General features: G+C 34.5%; 1 protein-coding gene across 1 annotated transcript in view; it reads right to left on the bottom strand.

Annotated features, from left to right (window-relative positions):
- Positions 1-9,143, bottom strand: part of LOC150105577 (uncharacterized) — a 121,364-nt gene extending 112,221 nt beyond the window's left edge. Inside the window, exons 1-2 of the mRNA XM_090394926.1 lie at positions 9,054-9,143; positions 40-126 (exon numbers count right to left, since the gene is read on the bottom strand). The gene's annotated coding sequence lies outside the window, so the exon portion shown is untranslated. The remainder of the gene's footprint in view (positions 1-39; positions 127-9,053) is intronic.
- Positions 9,144-16,228: the final 7,085 nt, after the last annotated feature.

Here is a 16,228-nt window from a genome sequence, read left to right as displayed (position 1 = left end):
CTTTGTTATATCCTTTAACAACAAAAATATGCTACATACCTTCTGAGTCTGAACCGTTTACCAACTATGGAGTGTCATTAATTGAAAATTCTTCTTTCGCTCCGACGAGCTGACATGCTCTGATAGCTATAGAGAAAAAAAAAAAAGTATATTCTATATATAGAATATACTTTCCTGTGAATACAAAAGCAAATTCGAAATTCTGAATTAAGCAAGAATGAAAAACGATATGTCCACCTATGATCCGTATTTAATTGCTACTGCAATCGTTGAAAAAGTTATTATGCATCGTAACGTAATTTATTATCGCAGCACATTTAAGCTCTTTGACCACCTCTATATCAGCCACAGTTTAACGGCACCATCACTATACTTCTGTAACTTTATCACTTCAAAAACACAAAAAGTCAATTTATACTGATTTCAAGATGTACGCATGGTTTATACGGTGGCTAATACTAAATATGGTTCTGTATGAAGCGCTTCCATGTTTATATATAAAAAACTGTCCAGTTTAAGCCAATAGTTTTATCCATAAAGTTTAGTAAACATTGCAAATCCCAAATTTTACCAGAATGATCCTAATCAAACCGAATGTTTGTTTTTTTTTCCTAGTTGTTTCAAAAGGTATTGGTATCTGGGTATTTTTATACTTATTACATGTTAATCGGGTTGTAGAGGATAATATAAAATACTAAGCTAATGTTTAGCGGCACACATTACTTTCGTCCCTTCCATCTTTATCGATTCGTGTTAGCAGGAACTTAACTATTTGGCATATACATAAAAATATACTAATTAATTGTGAGTAAAATTGAAGTTGTTTGCTATTTCTCATATTTATATACCAATCGCACTAAATGTAAATGAATGTTTATTATAAAGAAATTTACATTAAATGAAACTATTCAGAAAGCCTATTTAAAAGAAGCTCTCTGTCTGTCTTGCAAAACGCCTCCACAGTATAGTTTCAGTGCGCTAATACTAGCAAAATTAAATATGATGGGACAAAGCGATTGTTTGCGCACAGGATTTTTAGGTGTTCATTCTTCGTGTGAGAATTAACTATTAATGATGTCCACTTAGTTGAAATCTAAATTAATGACAAGCTGCTCAACACAAGAACATTGTACTATGCACAACTCTAGGGTGTAAAACTGTTCCACTGATATGTCATTGAACCCAAACTACTGTTATTCTGCCTGTATAATTACATGATGATGCCACCACTAGTGAGGTGCGAGTGACTTCCGTACCAAACGACATAAGAGTTGGTGGATCACAGGAGTTTTAAACTTTTAACCACCATATCGCCGACCAACACGAAACAAGCCGCTATCCTCACAGAGGAAATATCCTACAGCTTTAAAAGCTATGTACTGATTGTTCAAAATATAAGCTGAAATCGGAATTTTAGCCTAATTGCATTATTCATTCATTCAGTACACTGTATTTGTCTCTAAGTTTGCCAAAAAGTAAGTACAAATTAATGTGATTACACACATTATTCCAAAAAAGAAATACGTTTTTAAAAAAAATGGATAAGCACTAACACAAGTCCGATTAACACGTTTTGGAAACTCAACAATAAGTTGCGAATTTCTTATGAATAAATGGCGTGGCACTGAATGTTTGCTATAAGACCACATTATGCTTACCTAACTATCCCTCGCATGGTACTAATGTTCTATAGGTTGACAACCTTTCGTGAGTTGAAGAGACAAATAAACCACTAGATTTTTATATTATGCACCAGTACTATTACTGTTGAGAGCTAAAGCAAAAGTAATACAGTCAGTTCCACTTTTCACGGATTAACTATATAAGTCAGCAAAGTGGATTTCATTAAATATTATACATATATTAATATATAGGACAATTCATTAATAAATATATCGACCAAAACAAAAGACAGTGATGTTCTTCCTCTCAGTATTTGTTCGCATATATACTAATATCCTGAATCCAAAATCTGCATTCTCTGATTAAGTGATCTGTAGTTAACAAGATTCGTTTAACATGAAGCCAAAAGAGATTACATTTAGTTCCATTATTAACTATGTAAAGAAGCTGTGTTTTCTTCATAGCTGATATGATATAGTCATGATTATCGAACAGCCTAACGAATAAAAAAATAAGAAAAACGTAGCGCATCTAATGAATCTTTATGCTCACTTACTAAAGTAGAACTTCAGCGACATATTATTTCTCTCTCTCTCTCTGATATATATATATCATTATCCTTCCTACCACAGTTACCTGCTACATTCAAGATAATTAACTTCCGAGACCTAATTTTGCAAAATCAGACAGTTTCACGAACTGGGTTTCTTTCTTCCCCTTCACCAGGAGAGAAAAAAGAAAGAAAACATTCCCATCTTTCTGTCCCTCACCCGCTAACTTAGCTCTTTTTGAAAAAACACTACGAATAAGTCTCTCGTTACAGTTTCAACTGAGGTTTCCTTCTCAGTGACACTCCGGTGAACCCACAAAGACGTCTGCTTATGTCTGTTTCACTCTTAACTAAAATGATCAGTTTTCTACATTCTTCACTAGAACTAAAGCTAAAGATGGAACATTCTTGATTAATTGTACATTGTGTTATCCTGTAGACTTTATCATGTTTTCCTTGGATTATCATTTTGAAACAACGCAGTTTACTACCGTTCGCTTCAATAATTATCGTTTTCTCATAGTCTTTAGAAATTTCGCCTTGAAGGATTGTTAAATCAACTCCTTGTTCTTGTCATATCACCATTGTTGTTAAAAACTTGTTCTTCATAATTCCTGGTATATCCTGTGTCTTCTAGGAATTCGTTGGACTTGTATTAGCCTTGCTAAAATGAACTGGCTTTTAAACGCGTCGTAATTGCTTGTATTCTCTCTTATATGGGTGGAGTTGTTATGGGAATTGTATTTCTCTGGAGATATCTCATTTACTGTAACCACAACATACCACTTTCAAAATTGCTATTCAGAGCGAGAGTGAGAAAAGAGAGCGGAAGTATATATAAAAGAATTCTGGACAGTATATGCTCTCTTTTTTTTTAAAAAAAAAAAGTTACCATCAATCGTTTATACATAACAGTCTTTTTTCATTTATTTATACTTTGCGAAGAAGTGCAACACATTTGTCACTCGAAAGATTTCTGTATTTTCTAAGAAAATACCGAAATTATACATTGTTATCTGTAGACTTTGTCATGTTTTCCTTGGATTATCATTTTGAAACAACGCAGTTTACTACCATTCGCCTCGAAAGATTTCGGTATTTTCTTAGAAAATACCGAAATCTTTCGAGTGACAAATGTGTTGCACTTCTTCGCAAGGTATAAATAAATGAAGAAAGATTGTTATATATAAACGATTGCTTGTAACTGTTTTTTTAAAAAGAGAGCACATACTGTCCAGAATTCTTTTATTAACGCAAGATCTCAGTGAACTTACATGGAGTTTGGGAGGCGTATGTTGTGGTGAAAACAAAATGTGTTCATTTGTTATTTCTTTTTTTTTTTTTTTTTTTAATGTAGTGTGATACAACTTTAAGCATCCAATGGTCAAATAAACAACTTTGGCAAATTGATAACTTTCGATTTGATTTATTGAAATCAAACCATAGTTCATGCTCACTCCTAGAGAACGCAAGTTTGAATTTAAATATAATTACCTGCTCTCTTAATCCAGAAATTCGCTTCAAAGTCTACATTTCGACACATATATTAAATCTTTAATTGTGGAAGTAAACATTACATTTTAGATCCATAAGCACGCACTCTGCACGACAGATAAACGCTAAGTTTTGCTTTTACGAAAAACCAAGTGAATAAACTCAGTCTACACTATCTTTTATAATTAGTATAGTTTGGATGACCTACTACAAAATAAACGTCATTCCCAACAGATGTTGAATTAAAAAAAGAACAGGTGTTTATTCTGGATCCCTCGTCAGGAGACCTTGATAATAACACCTGAGCAAATTTTCCACTTGTCAGTTACGCAGACGTCATCGCTAGTGTTGCTCTATTCGACCCACTTGACAATCATTGCCAATATATTGGGCAGAATCACGCTATAACTTAACAAGTACTGTACATTAAGTAAGGATTAGCGATTATAAAAATTGTTTTTCTCCTTTAGAGTACAGTTGCTCTGAAACGAATGCCAAACATGGGCCGATTTCGCTGATTTTTCTGCCAAAAAATGCGCAGAGTACGTCGATTTGTATTATCATTTTCCTGCTTTAGCACTCGTACATTGATGATGTGCATGTATTCGCTTTACTTAAAACAAAACATCTCAACCTCATGTGCAGTTCTCAAAGAAACAAGATATCGTACTGTGATGACGTGTGACAACCTTTGTTCTAGTTTTATTTCTCGAGAAAGCCATCGAGGTATGCCTCAAGGGACCACGATATCAGATTTCCACCAGCCTCAACTGACAAGGATACTCCTGGAATTACTTTAAAATAACTACTCGCTAAAGCTGCAGTTTGCACACATCAACAGCAAATGAATTTAACTTCGTCATTTTTTTTTTTTTCATTCCTGACAATATGGTTGTTATGGCAACCATTATCTACTATTTTTATCTTTCAAATCGCTTGCGCTGTTATCATAAATGAATATGTCGGTTAGTGAGCACGTGCTTATAAATATGTACAACCAAATTTAAAGTTTCTCTCAGATGTCCACAGCCTTTGGACAAAATTAAGCCTTTCGATTTTCTCGCGAGAGTTTTTTTTTTTTTTTTTTGAAGGCGCTAATTTTTCTTATGCGAAAGATAGAAAATTAACATAGACAAAAGAAAATATTATGTGAATGTTCTTCTTTAAAATATTTATATTTTAAAGAAAGACATTCATTTTACGATATAATGGAATACAAATATTCCATTAGATCATGAATATCTACTCAGGTAACCAGGAATCTACATTTATGTCATTTATTCTGCAATCTAAAGTGCAATGAATTATTCTATCCAACTTATTTTCCTTTGATATCTATTTCTCTCAAACTGTAAATATTCAGCAAGAAGAGGCACAAACGTTTGCAAAATTATATGTAAAACAGACTTATGTAAAACGAACCATACACATAATCACTCAATCATCTGACTCTGAAATGCATGCATATAACTGATATAGAACATATCATTTACTGCACGAGCTTTCGACCGGTTCTCTCCATGAGACTCTAGAATTACAGTTCTGCTCAACAGAATTTTCGATTTATTCATATTATATACTTGTACACGTTACCTCTTTTTAAGCATTTAAGGTTCGGCTGAGGATTTTGATTACGGAACCAATAGTGATGTAGCACTTAGTATAGACTAGTCATTGGCACAGACAGACACACACCCTCGTTTCAGTCTTTTTCAGAAATTTAGCCTGCCATTTCAGGAAAAAAAAGTAACTCCTGCGTGAAAGAATGACAGTAAAAGGAGGAAAAAAAACGAATCGGTAAAGTGAAGCGATAGGATAGGATAGGATGTATAAGTGATAGGATGCGAATATCGCATACAGGATTTGAGTGTAATCAGGTCCGTTCCAGTCAACACAATAATGATGAAATTAACGAAAGATAATACATTATAAGTTAGTTCGAGTGCCTACGAGTATTATACATAAATCTGTGTTGGGACAACTGGTTTCACAGTTACTTTTTCATAAGTTGAGACTATGGGGGGGGGGCTAGTGATTTAAGTCTATGATATGTATATATAGGGAACGTATTGTGCTCCGAATTAAAGATTCGTAAGAGATAAAACTGAAAGAAATAATTTTGAAATAGGCGAATGTCATCCGGAAAAGAAAAAAAAAAAAAAAGGAAAATATATAACACGGGGTATATATCAAGCTTGATAACTGTATGAAGTACTGATTCGTTGTTGAAGATATTCAGTCTTTTACTGAATGAATTATTCTATATTCATTGCTGAAGATCTTGATCATATAATGAGTACAGCATTATTCACTGACACAACTTATCATCTTATTTACTACCGTCACTCAGTTAATGCAGTGTATATAAGAAATATGTTTATTTCCATATGGAAATTATATATACTGGGTGAATGACAACTATCATATAGTTATTAACCACGATAATCATTCCCAATTCATATTTTGCTACTCTAATTGTGAAACTAGTATATTTAACGTAACTATAACTGATGAACGGCTTGTCCAAATACACTTACCTTTTGGCTGATAAGAAGTAGCGAGAACTGCCAGCTGTGTCAAACTTTCAAAATTGTAATGAACGACTGTTAATTTAATTCTGGTTGGCTGTGGCTGATTTGATAACGTTGTAATGCCGTAAAATACGTACTACGATAACTACTATAAGCTTTTAAATTACGATCGAATCCATACCGAATAGGCCCTTCTTTTCTTAATTTTGGCTTTCTTATTTACTTTGTTTATATATATATATATATATATAAATTTTTTTTATGACTGCCATCTGTGAAATGTCTAATACATTAATGCCGTCTATGGGACAGATATTAGATTAGTTAGCAATAATCTTCCCTAGAAACCAAATATGTGGCTTTTTTTTTATGATTCCAGTGATCAGGTTGGTGGTGGTTGCACACATCGGGTGATGAAAACCATTTACCTAAAGACTCACAAATATCTATGCTACCGTGGCAAACAACATGATAATAACAAAGCAGAGGCAGTCTAGCTGGCAATATTACAAATCTACTATTTTCAAGGGTCACACATTTACTTGTTATTTGTGATCTTGTACAACCCTTGCAGTGACCAGGTTTAGAAAAAAAAAAAAATTTAAACCTCTCTCAGGTGTTAATAATCCAAATTTTGATTAGTAATATCTGGAATTTAATAAAAAAAAAAAAAAAAAAAAAAATCAGCCAGCATATCATAATACGCATACGCACTGTATAAGATTAAGTGTGGTCCGCAGCAGATAGGATGACACTGCAATAAACTTATACAAAGTTATTTGAGACGCAACATATAACATCTCATAAAGAAAAACCAACAACTTTTTTTTTTCATAAAACCTTTATTATAAATACAATTAAAATACTTGCAACTTTACAGGAAGTGAACAGCTTCAATTCATCTGTTTCAATAGACATAGAACTCGATCTTCAGGAATGAAACGCTGATATTTTGAAATGAATGTGTAAGGCATTGAGATATTATTTCCCTTCGCTCACTTGTATGACTTGGTTTTTCATTGCAGAAACATAAAACTTTCATTTAGTTTTGTCTACCCCCCCCCCCAAAAAAAATTTTTCAACAGACTGTTTGCAGATAGGTATTCATCGTTATTCTGTAATTTATTCTTTATTGAACTTGTTCAGCTTCATGCTCAGTTTCATGGCTTAATTTATATAACTTTTTTTTTGTACTCCTTTATAAAAGAGAGAGCTTATAAGCTGAGAGTCTTCTGCTATAATTTTTAAACTGTGAGCTTTTTTTTAATCCTAAAACATGAATTTGAAATGTCTCGGAAATACATTTAATCTACTCAGGTTTAGAGACGATAAATGAAGTATAAACAGCTCGACATGAAGTTTGACAGGAAGGCTCATCACAGCATCCCACAATTTCTCTCTCTCTCTCAGGTCTGTCTCCCTTGTACTACTGCTAATTTGTTGGAACCATTACACTTCCTTTTCTAGCTCGTCTTTTTTTCACTCTGTGAAAGCACTGGTGAAAGCATCTGATTTCCCTTTCCTTTTCTCCTCTCTTTTCAAGCATTAATCATTAGATATCGAACTCTATCCTTAAACAGTTTCATGATTGCAAATAACCACATAATCCACTTTCAATGGAGATGGGCGAAGCATTTAGTCACAGAAATAAGAAATTTTGTGACACGTTACGAATAGTTTACTGGGGTTATACAGAAGTCGATTATGGTTTGCTCCTCAACCTTCGTAGACAGATGTGTGATTATATCGTTCGTACACAAAACCGGGAAACAAAAAAAATAATAATAAATAAGATTATGCACCATCTTATTTATTAATAGTGAAAGTATTAAATTAATTCCTTTCAAAAAAAAAAGTGTCACTCCGTCTGACAGGAACGGCGCAAGCAGACTCACGGAGGGACGACATATAAAAGCAGTTGTGTGTCTCTGGCATTGCTGTTTCCAATCAAACTCTGGATACTTTACTTTCCATGACATTCCAAGTAAAGACCCGTATCCAGTGACGTCGGGTGTTACGGCGAACGACGTCATCACAACCACATCGGAGACTTGTACGAAAATACCAACGGCGAGCTTCTAGTCATGGCTGTCAATGTCGGTCACTTGCCGACTTCTGTACATGGTTCCGAATTTAAGTTCGCCACAGCTAAACAAAGCATGTCCAACTCAAGCCACTATGCGCAATTAATTTAGAAAAGAGTAGCGATCCCGTCTATAATGTTTCACAAGTCGTATTAGCAACTCATTTAACAATATAATCCTTCAAAAGATGACGATGATGCCGCGATCGGAATTTAGTTTTCTCTGATACCCGACTTCCCACCGAGGTAGAGCGAAAAATCAACATCTCGAACTCTTACAACCAATACAGTTATATGAGTAAGTGGCAAACAGTTTGGATGATTAACTAGTAAAGTTTGAAGGCCCTGCGATGAACCAGTTTGATGCTGCGAACTTGAAAAGGACGATCAATCGGGTGTCGGGACTTCATCCTCCGCCTCCATTTTAGTACGGAACTACAGCTGACAGTACATTGGTATGTGTGCACAGAAAAGACCTCTACTTTGATAATGTTTGGTATACATAAGCATCGGAGCACATGCGGAAATACTCTGAACATTGTAGAAAATGCCAACACTCATGCGCAGTTTTTAAACCTTTTACGTTAAGGAGAATGGGGCATTTTTTGGCGGTAAGTCGTGTCAGCGATAAGTCGTCGCCATGTTGGGTTTCTCGTCTGCTCTACCTGAGGGTAGAGGTTATTTTAATCAGCTGATAGCGCAACGCAGGCGATCTCCCGACTGTGTGCTATTACGAAGTCTAATACTAGAAAGTTCAAGGTATCTCACTTACCTGTTGGTTTGGCTCGGGATCCCTGCTTTGGCTGCAAAGATGCAAAAAATGCAGTGAATGTCGGGTAGTCTTCACCGTCGTCCGCCTTCTTCGTTCCAGCGTCTCTGGGCTAGCGCAAGCTGGCTGGCTCGCGCTTGTCATGTGACCAAATACCCGGATTGCTTTTGTTCAGGGGGAGTCGACAAATCGAAGGCTCTGAGAGCTGCGCTCAGCGTCTGGTTATATCCAAGCTTCCTGCTTGCACAGGGAGGCCAGAGTAGGGGACAAGCACGCAGGAGGTATGTGTACAGGCGTGCGGCGATGAGAGGGGGGGAGATAGAAAGTGGGGGATTGTTGAGCTTGGTCTTGATCGTGTTGCCATCGGTGAATGGACGTTTCTCGCACCATTGAATCGAGCCGAGTGGCGCCACTGACTTAAATGCTTATAAAGGATATATTAAAAGTATGCAACTTTCCCCCCGTTATTTTTATGAGACGAATACTCTGAAATTGCACATGGGGGAAAAAAGTTCGAAATATGCATAATGTTATTTGATTGTACGTGTAGTCATAATGAAGAAATTAGTAAATTATTATTTTTTATTATTTTATGTATTCATTTTTCTGTCTATCAAGTATGTAGGAAATACTGAATCAACAAGTCTTCAACTTAAAAAAAAAAACTTTCAAAAAATCAAAATCATATTTCGAACTTTTTTTTTGTTTTTGAAATACTTAATTCCCTTAAAAGGGATGGCTGCTTATTCTGTCCTCATGTTATTTTAAATTAATAATTACTAATTACTTCTCTCTCTCTCTCTCTCTCTCTCTCTCTCTCTCTCTCTCTCTCTCACACACACACACATGTAGTGTTAATAATTTTTCCCTGCTCCGATTAATTAGCATAAAATCCATTCAGAATGCTTGCTTCTTGCTTCATTAATGAATGAAGCAAGAAAAGACAATTTTTTCAGGTTCATGCGACATAAGAATGGTATCTTCAATAGAAATGTGCATGCATTATACATGTACATTTTCTACGATTTTGAATATTTTAGATTTATTTTCAGCGACCAGCAGTTCATATTAAGTTTGATGATAAATGATTGTTTTAGAGAACTGAGAACAGTCTATCATAACCTAAAAACGCAGTCTTTTACTTTCGGGCTAAAATCCGTATGAAAGAAATGTGTAGTGTAAGAAAAATACACTGTAAAAAGGAATGAAACAGTAATAGTTTTAAAATACGTGATCTAGAAATCAGTTATGTTCAACAAGATACCTTTTAAAAATGAATTCAAATCTCTTCTTTCTTGGAAATGCGTATCTGTTCGTTTACATGCTACCTGTTTGCTTATACACGAAGTTAAAGTTCAGTGGGACGCTAGAAAACTTATGAAATTTTTCACATCCATTTATCATTACATTTGAACATTGCTATATGAAATACAACACAGTATATTTTTAATCATCGGTATTGATACAAAAACACATTTTGAATATTATTCTCATATGGAAATGACTATTCTTAGTTGATATTCAGCGCTCTTATAATACTTTATCTTGGTTTACCTATTGCCTTCGTAATAAAAAATATTATTAATGTTTAAGTTAAGGGATATTACATCCCATATTATTTCGTAGCCGAATAAGAAACTCAAAGAGTTTCATGCCGAATATAGAAACTATATAAAGTTTATCTATATCGCCGAACTTTATATAGTTTCTATATTCGGCATGAAACTCTTTGAGTTTCTTATTCGGCTAAGAAACAATATGGGATGTAATATCCCTTAACTTAAATAAGTTCATGTCGCCGAATTGAAGCCTTTGGCTTTTCATATAATTAGTAATTATTAATGTTGACAAATTATTAGAAATTATTGGCTGCAACTCTTTTCTTATTTTGTTATGCAGTGTAAATTTACTCACTGTTTAATTCAAATACTCATGGCTTTCTTTTAAAGATGAGTTCTTATAATTTGAGAACTGGAATATGATGAAATCATATTGTGAACCAGTGCAAAAAATGCATCTGTCATATTCTATTAATTTTCTCACAAACTGAAATTGAAGTTATGCGAATTTAGACCAAGAATGTAGCAGCTTTCAGATTAACCCACAAAGAAAGAGAGAACATTAAAACTGTGAAACAACAAAACATTTTTTGCTTACATTTTGATGTGATATTTGAGGTTATTCGATATACGAGGCTGGTATTTCCCAGGAGTTATTTTCTGTTTTTATCTATTTCTTAGTGACTTTTGTTTTTCGGTGATCACTTAATATTATAAATATCAAATTACAGTTCCCATTTCCTCCCCTTGCTTGTTAGACTCAGTGATCTCTGATAGCCAAGTAACTTGTCCTCCTTGAAACCAAGTAAACCCAGATTTCCAAGAAGAAAAACTCCGTACACTATATGAGACCGCCAATTCACTTTCACTTGAGAAGTTCTGATTAAGAATCTTTGCGCCCTAGACGGAATTCGAACCGAGGGTTTTCTAAGCAAAGGACATCGTTAAAGCCGAGTGAGCTAAATATCAACTTAATGATCTGTGGCTCCTACATAGCAAATTAATTATCCTATGTCACTTTCGAATCTCCGTAGTAGCTCAGTCAGTATAGACGAAGCCCTTCGGTCGGAAAGACCTGGGTTCGATTCCCGTCAGTGACGTGAGGAACCTTCATCTGGTCTCTTTCGACTAAAGGTGAATGAGATGGTCTTATACGGAGGTAGGGAGTTTTTTCACCCAGAAACTCGAGTTTTTCGTCCCCCCAGAACAGGGCAAATCGGTCCCGTGAATACATGCTTCTACAGACATTGGACACCTCCAGGAATAAGGAGTAGTCAACCTATTCCATAGGATTTCGGTTCCAAATACCTACACGGTAAAATGTGTAGGTCTACGCTTGTGCGTAAATTAGGATAGGATGTCACTTTCACTGCTAGAAGTACGCCAAACGGCAATCCAAAAAATTCCATTAACTGCAAGATAATGTTTCTTGGTGGCAAGAGCACTTTTGCACTTTTTATTAAAATGGCCATATGTCACACAATATTTATGTGACCCTTGTATATTATCTGTAAAAAAATGTAATTACTTCCTCTTACTTTCTTAAAAAAATGTATAACTTTTAATTCACTTTTACAGAAGCGGGAGGATTACTTCATCTTGAAAAAATGACATACTCTTCTTCACTCTTTGAGTGAAGAAGAAGAGTATGTCTTACAGGGCAAAAATAAATAAAAGTACTCTAAGTGAAAACTTACATGACAATTTTTGCATCTAGAAATAACAATGTGCAAGATTCCAGTAAAAATTAATATTGAAGAATTGCATTTTTTTTTTTTTAAGACAGCGATTTCAAATAAACGAACGCGAACTTGTTCATGTCGGCAAATCCGTTTATGGAACTACGTACTATTTTTTATATTTCTTATTTCATTTTAAACGAACGTCGACAATATTTATTGTTTAAAGAATGAACATCATCAGCGTTTTAGTCCAGTATTTTTTTTTTTTTAACTCAAATGCCTTCTTAACTTAAATGGATTCAGACTATTGTTGGCCAAAACTGATAATACTGCGTATGTAATTCTCGTATATTATAACCCTAAGTAAAACCGCAGGTGATAGACCTCCTGTCACATTTCATTTCTTGAACCACATTGGCATTCAGAAACTGTATCATGATTAGCTATAGACAGATAGATCAAGAAAAGTAGTGCTATTTTGTTCATGAATTTGCAACCTTGATATATTTTTTCATTATCATTTTGAATTCTTTTCGGCAACCCACTGATTTTTTAGATGTATGAATCAAAAATATAAAGGGAGAAAAAAAAATCGTTTACAGCCACTACTTTTATGTCAGATAGTTCTATCTGACTACATAGGACGATGTAGCAACTTCTGTGTTGAGAGGCTTTTACTATAAATGGCTTTAAAATGTATATCGTTTGCCTGATTGAGTTTCCTTGTTATTGAAGCAAATTACATGTACATATAGTTTCATTTAAAAGTTCTTTTGAGGAAACCCTCTATTATATACTACGACGTATGATACAGGGTAAGTATTACGGTGTATTATTTACGCCAATCTTCTAAAAATGTCAGGTAGACATAGAATCAATTATTCGTGTTGTTTACCAAACGAAATAGCAAAATAATTTTAATTTCGTACTTTTCAAAAATCCTCGAAATGGTTTATACCGAAAATTATTGGTTAGCGGATTCTTGCGCTAGAAAATTCTAATAGGCTATAGTCGATACACAGCAACGTTGAACGGAATACATGTGATAACTGAAAGTATTATAAAATTGAGTGCATACAGAATTTTAGGACATCTTCCCCCCCCCCCCTCTCTCATTAAATTGAGCTTTAGTCTTATTTCGATGATCGATTAATTCCTTCAGGTTTCTACTGGATATGTTAGTTCAAGTCAGGCGAGTCGTGCTTTCATGACCTTTGAAGGGTCATGCAAGTGCGAGTCATGTATCCCCGGCCAATAAGTCGCGACTAACACCGACCTGCCTGGCACACGATATAGGGAACATAAATAAACAAATAGTTTTCTCCGGTTTCCAGACTAAACAATGCTCCGTCTTTTCAAATGGAATTTCTTTGTTAAAAAAAATAAATAAAAAGCAACAGGTTTTTAAAACTTGCTAATAGGCAATCGAATACTAAATTAACATTAGTTAACAATAATTAGAACTGTTATCGCTATAATTAAAACGTAGGTCAAAAAAAAAATCGAGTACAAAATTCAACAAGGTTAGCTTTGTTGCTTTTTACTCGGTTTTTGACTTTGAGTTTTAATTTTATTGAGTATTTTAGGAGAGAAAACAACATTCATTTCACTTCATATAATGATAATAACACCGTAAGTTCTACCTTTTTTAAAGCCGTTTATTTATTTATTTCTGTTTTTTTTTTCTGTACCTGATTTGCGTGTGTGCGTGCGCGTAGAGGACTGCGATTATACTACTAAGGTGTAACCTACCTCTTTGTGCATGTGTCTAACAGTATTTTATTTTCTCTGCAGAGATTTGTATTAAATGGTTGCGTACTTCAGACATGTGATGTAATATTCATAGAACACCACATCACTGATTACTGAGGATTATTATATTCCGTAATTCTTCTCTCTCTCTCTCTCTCGTTATGCAAGCCTTAAAAAGAGATTTGCATAAGACTGGAGACAAAGTTACTTTTATCGTACGTTGCCTCATGAAAACTGCTTATTTTTTATTTTTTAGATTGTTAATTATATTACTAATGTATAAAAAGTAGTTACTTATATTTTCACAATGCAGTTCTTTATTTTTGTTTGTTTCATATCAGAATGTTTACACTAATAGATATATAATTACGTTGTCGAGTATGCTAAACTAGTTAGGCAACGTAGAGTGATGTCCGCCTTGTTTGACATATATAATATTTAGACCTGTATGTGTGTGTAGATTAGTTAAAATTAATCAGTAAGGTATTTGGCCTAAGATAGTAATTGGACCGTATTGGACGCACGCGTATGTTGATATTCGTGAATGGTCTTCGACTAATTTGCCTGATTTGCATTAATAAAAAATCAGGCTATCGATTAGAGCCTCCTCCTTCTCTCTCTCTCTCTCACTCACTCCACTGCTTGACGCTGGTTACCTTAAAATACATTGAAAAGACCTAAGATTTGTTGACAGCCACATGGATAGACTATTCCATCAACAAGCTGTGGCTTCGATCCCACTGTGAGATGGATAGTTTGTGATAGTTCTTTTAGATGATGATGATGATTTGCCCTTCCCCGATAGAAATCACTTCTTATTTATCTGAATTAGTAGCTTGAAAAGACTATATGGGTCGCCTTTAAAACAGAGTTCAGTAATCTAAATTTTGATCCTCCTATCCACGCTACAGACTCCTATAGGTTTCCAATATTTTGTGATCGGGATTGACATAAAAAAGCGTCCGAGGTATAATTTAAGTTACAATCTTTCCAGTGAAATGATGTGCGGTGTTCTGACGTGTCGCAGAGAATCGAAACCATGAAATATCTTTAGTTCAGTCATTTTCGAGGCATTTTATAACTTAACATGCACACAGGTTTGCATTATTGAATTTTGACTTTCCTCTTGTTTGTGTAAAAATTAGATTTTAATATATTTTAATATTTGCAGAATTTGCCTTCAGAAATGTTCCTTGCCTGATTTTTAGGGAGGGGATCGAAAATTGCTTTGCTACATTATCGTATTGTGCCATGCGAACGCGATGAAGTCAAGTATTCACTTGAACAAGACCCCAACGTATCTCGAATCTTGTCAGTGTGAACAATTACTTTAGGCATGTATTTTCAGTTCTATACACTGTTTTCAGTATAGAACTAATTGCATGTAGAGTTTATTCGAGTTATATATAACAGTACGGAAATGGTTTAATGATTTAGTATCGGTTAACTGCAATTTTTTCTTTATTTCTTTTTTCTTCTTCTTCAAAACAGAAAACATTATAGGAGTGGCATTATTTTCATTGTATCACTTGCTTTTTGGACTGATTGTCTATTTACGATATATATATTTACATACCTTAACTAGCTTGTCTGCATGTAGAAACCATAATTTCATTCTACATAAGTTGGGGAGTATACTGTAGAAAACACATTGGAAGAGAGAGAGAGAGAGAGAGAGACAGAGATTTATATATTCTTTCCAGCTTCTAAGTTTATTAACTTTTACTTTTGGGTACGTCACGTCATTATTCGGTTAGACAAATGCATAAAATGTTTGTTTCGGAGTATTTAAATAAAGAAAAGATGTCCAGGCATTCCGTATTATCAAACTGCAATTCGCATACTTAACACGGTGTACTATTTGACAGCAAGTGCGGAATAAATCGTAAATACTTGAAATATAATGCAGTTGAAATCGACTTTACAAAGTGGCTTCGCAAAATCATTTTCGAGGTGTGTGATGTGGATAGGGTGAGTGTTTATAATTATTGCATGTTGAGTTTGGTAATTTGATGCAGTATTTACTACCATGAACAATAAAATATTTGTGGAGAATGGCGTAAACAAAAAGACCAAACACACACACACACACACACACACACACACACACACACACACACACACACACACACACACACACACAGAGAGAGAGAGAGAGAGAGAGAATCGTTTTATATTTACAGGT

Source organism: Typopeltis vanoorti, chromosome 6 (genome assembly GCF_054136105.1).
Source record: "Typopeltis vanoorti isolate ZY-2024b chromosome 6, IOZ_Tvanoo_1.0, whole genome shotgun sequence".
NCBI classification, from domain to species: Eukaryota; Metazoa; Arthropoda; class Arachnida; order Uropygi; family Thelyphonidae; genus Typopeltis; species Typopeltis vanoorti.
Note: the sequence above shows the minus strand (reverse complement) of the source record. Positions and strands in the feature narration are given on the sequence as shown.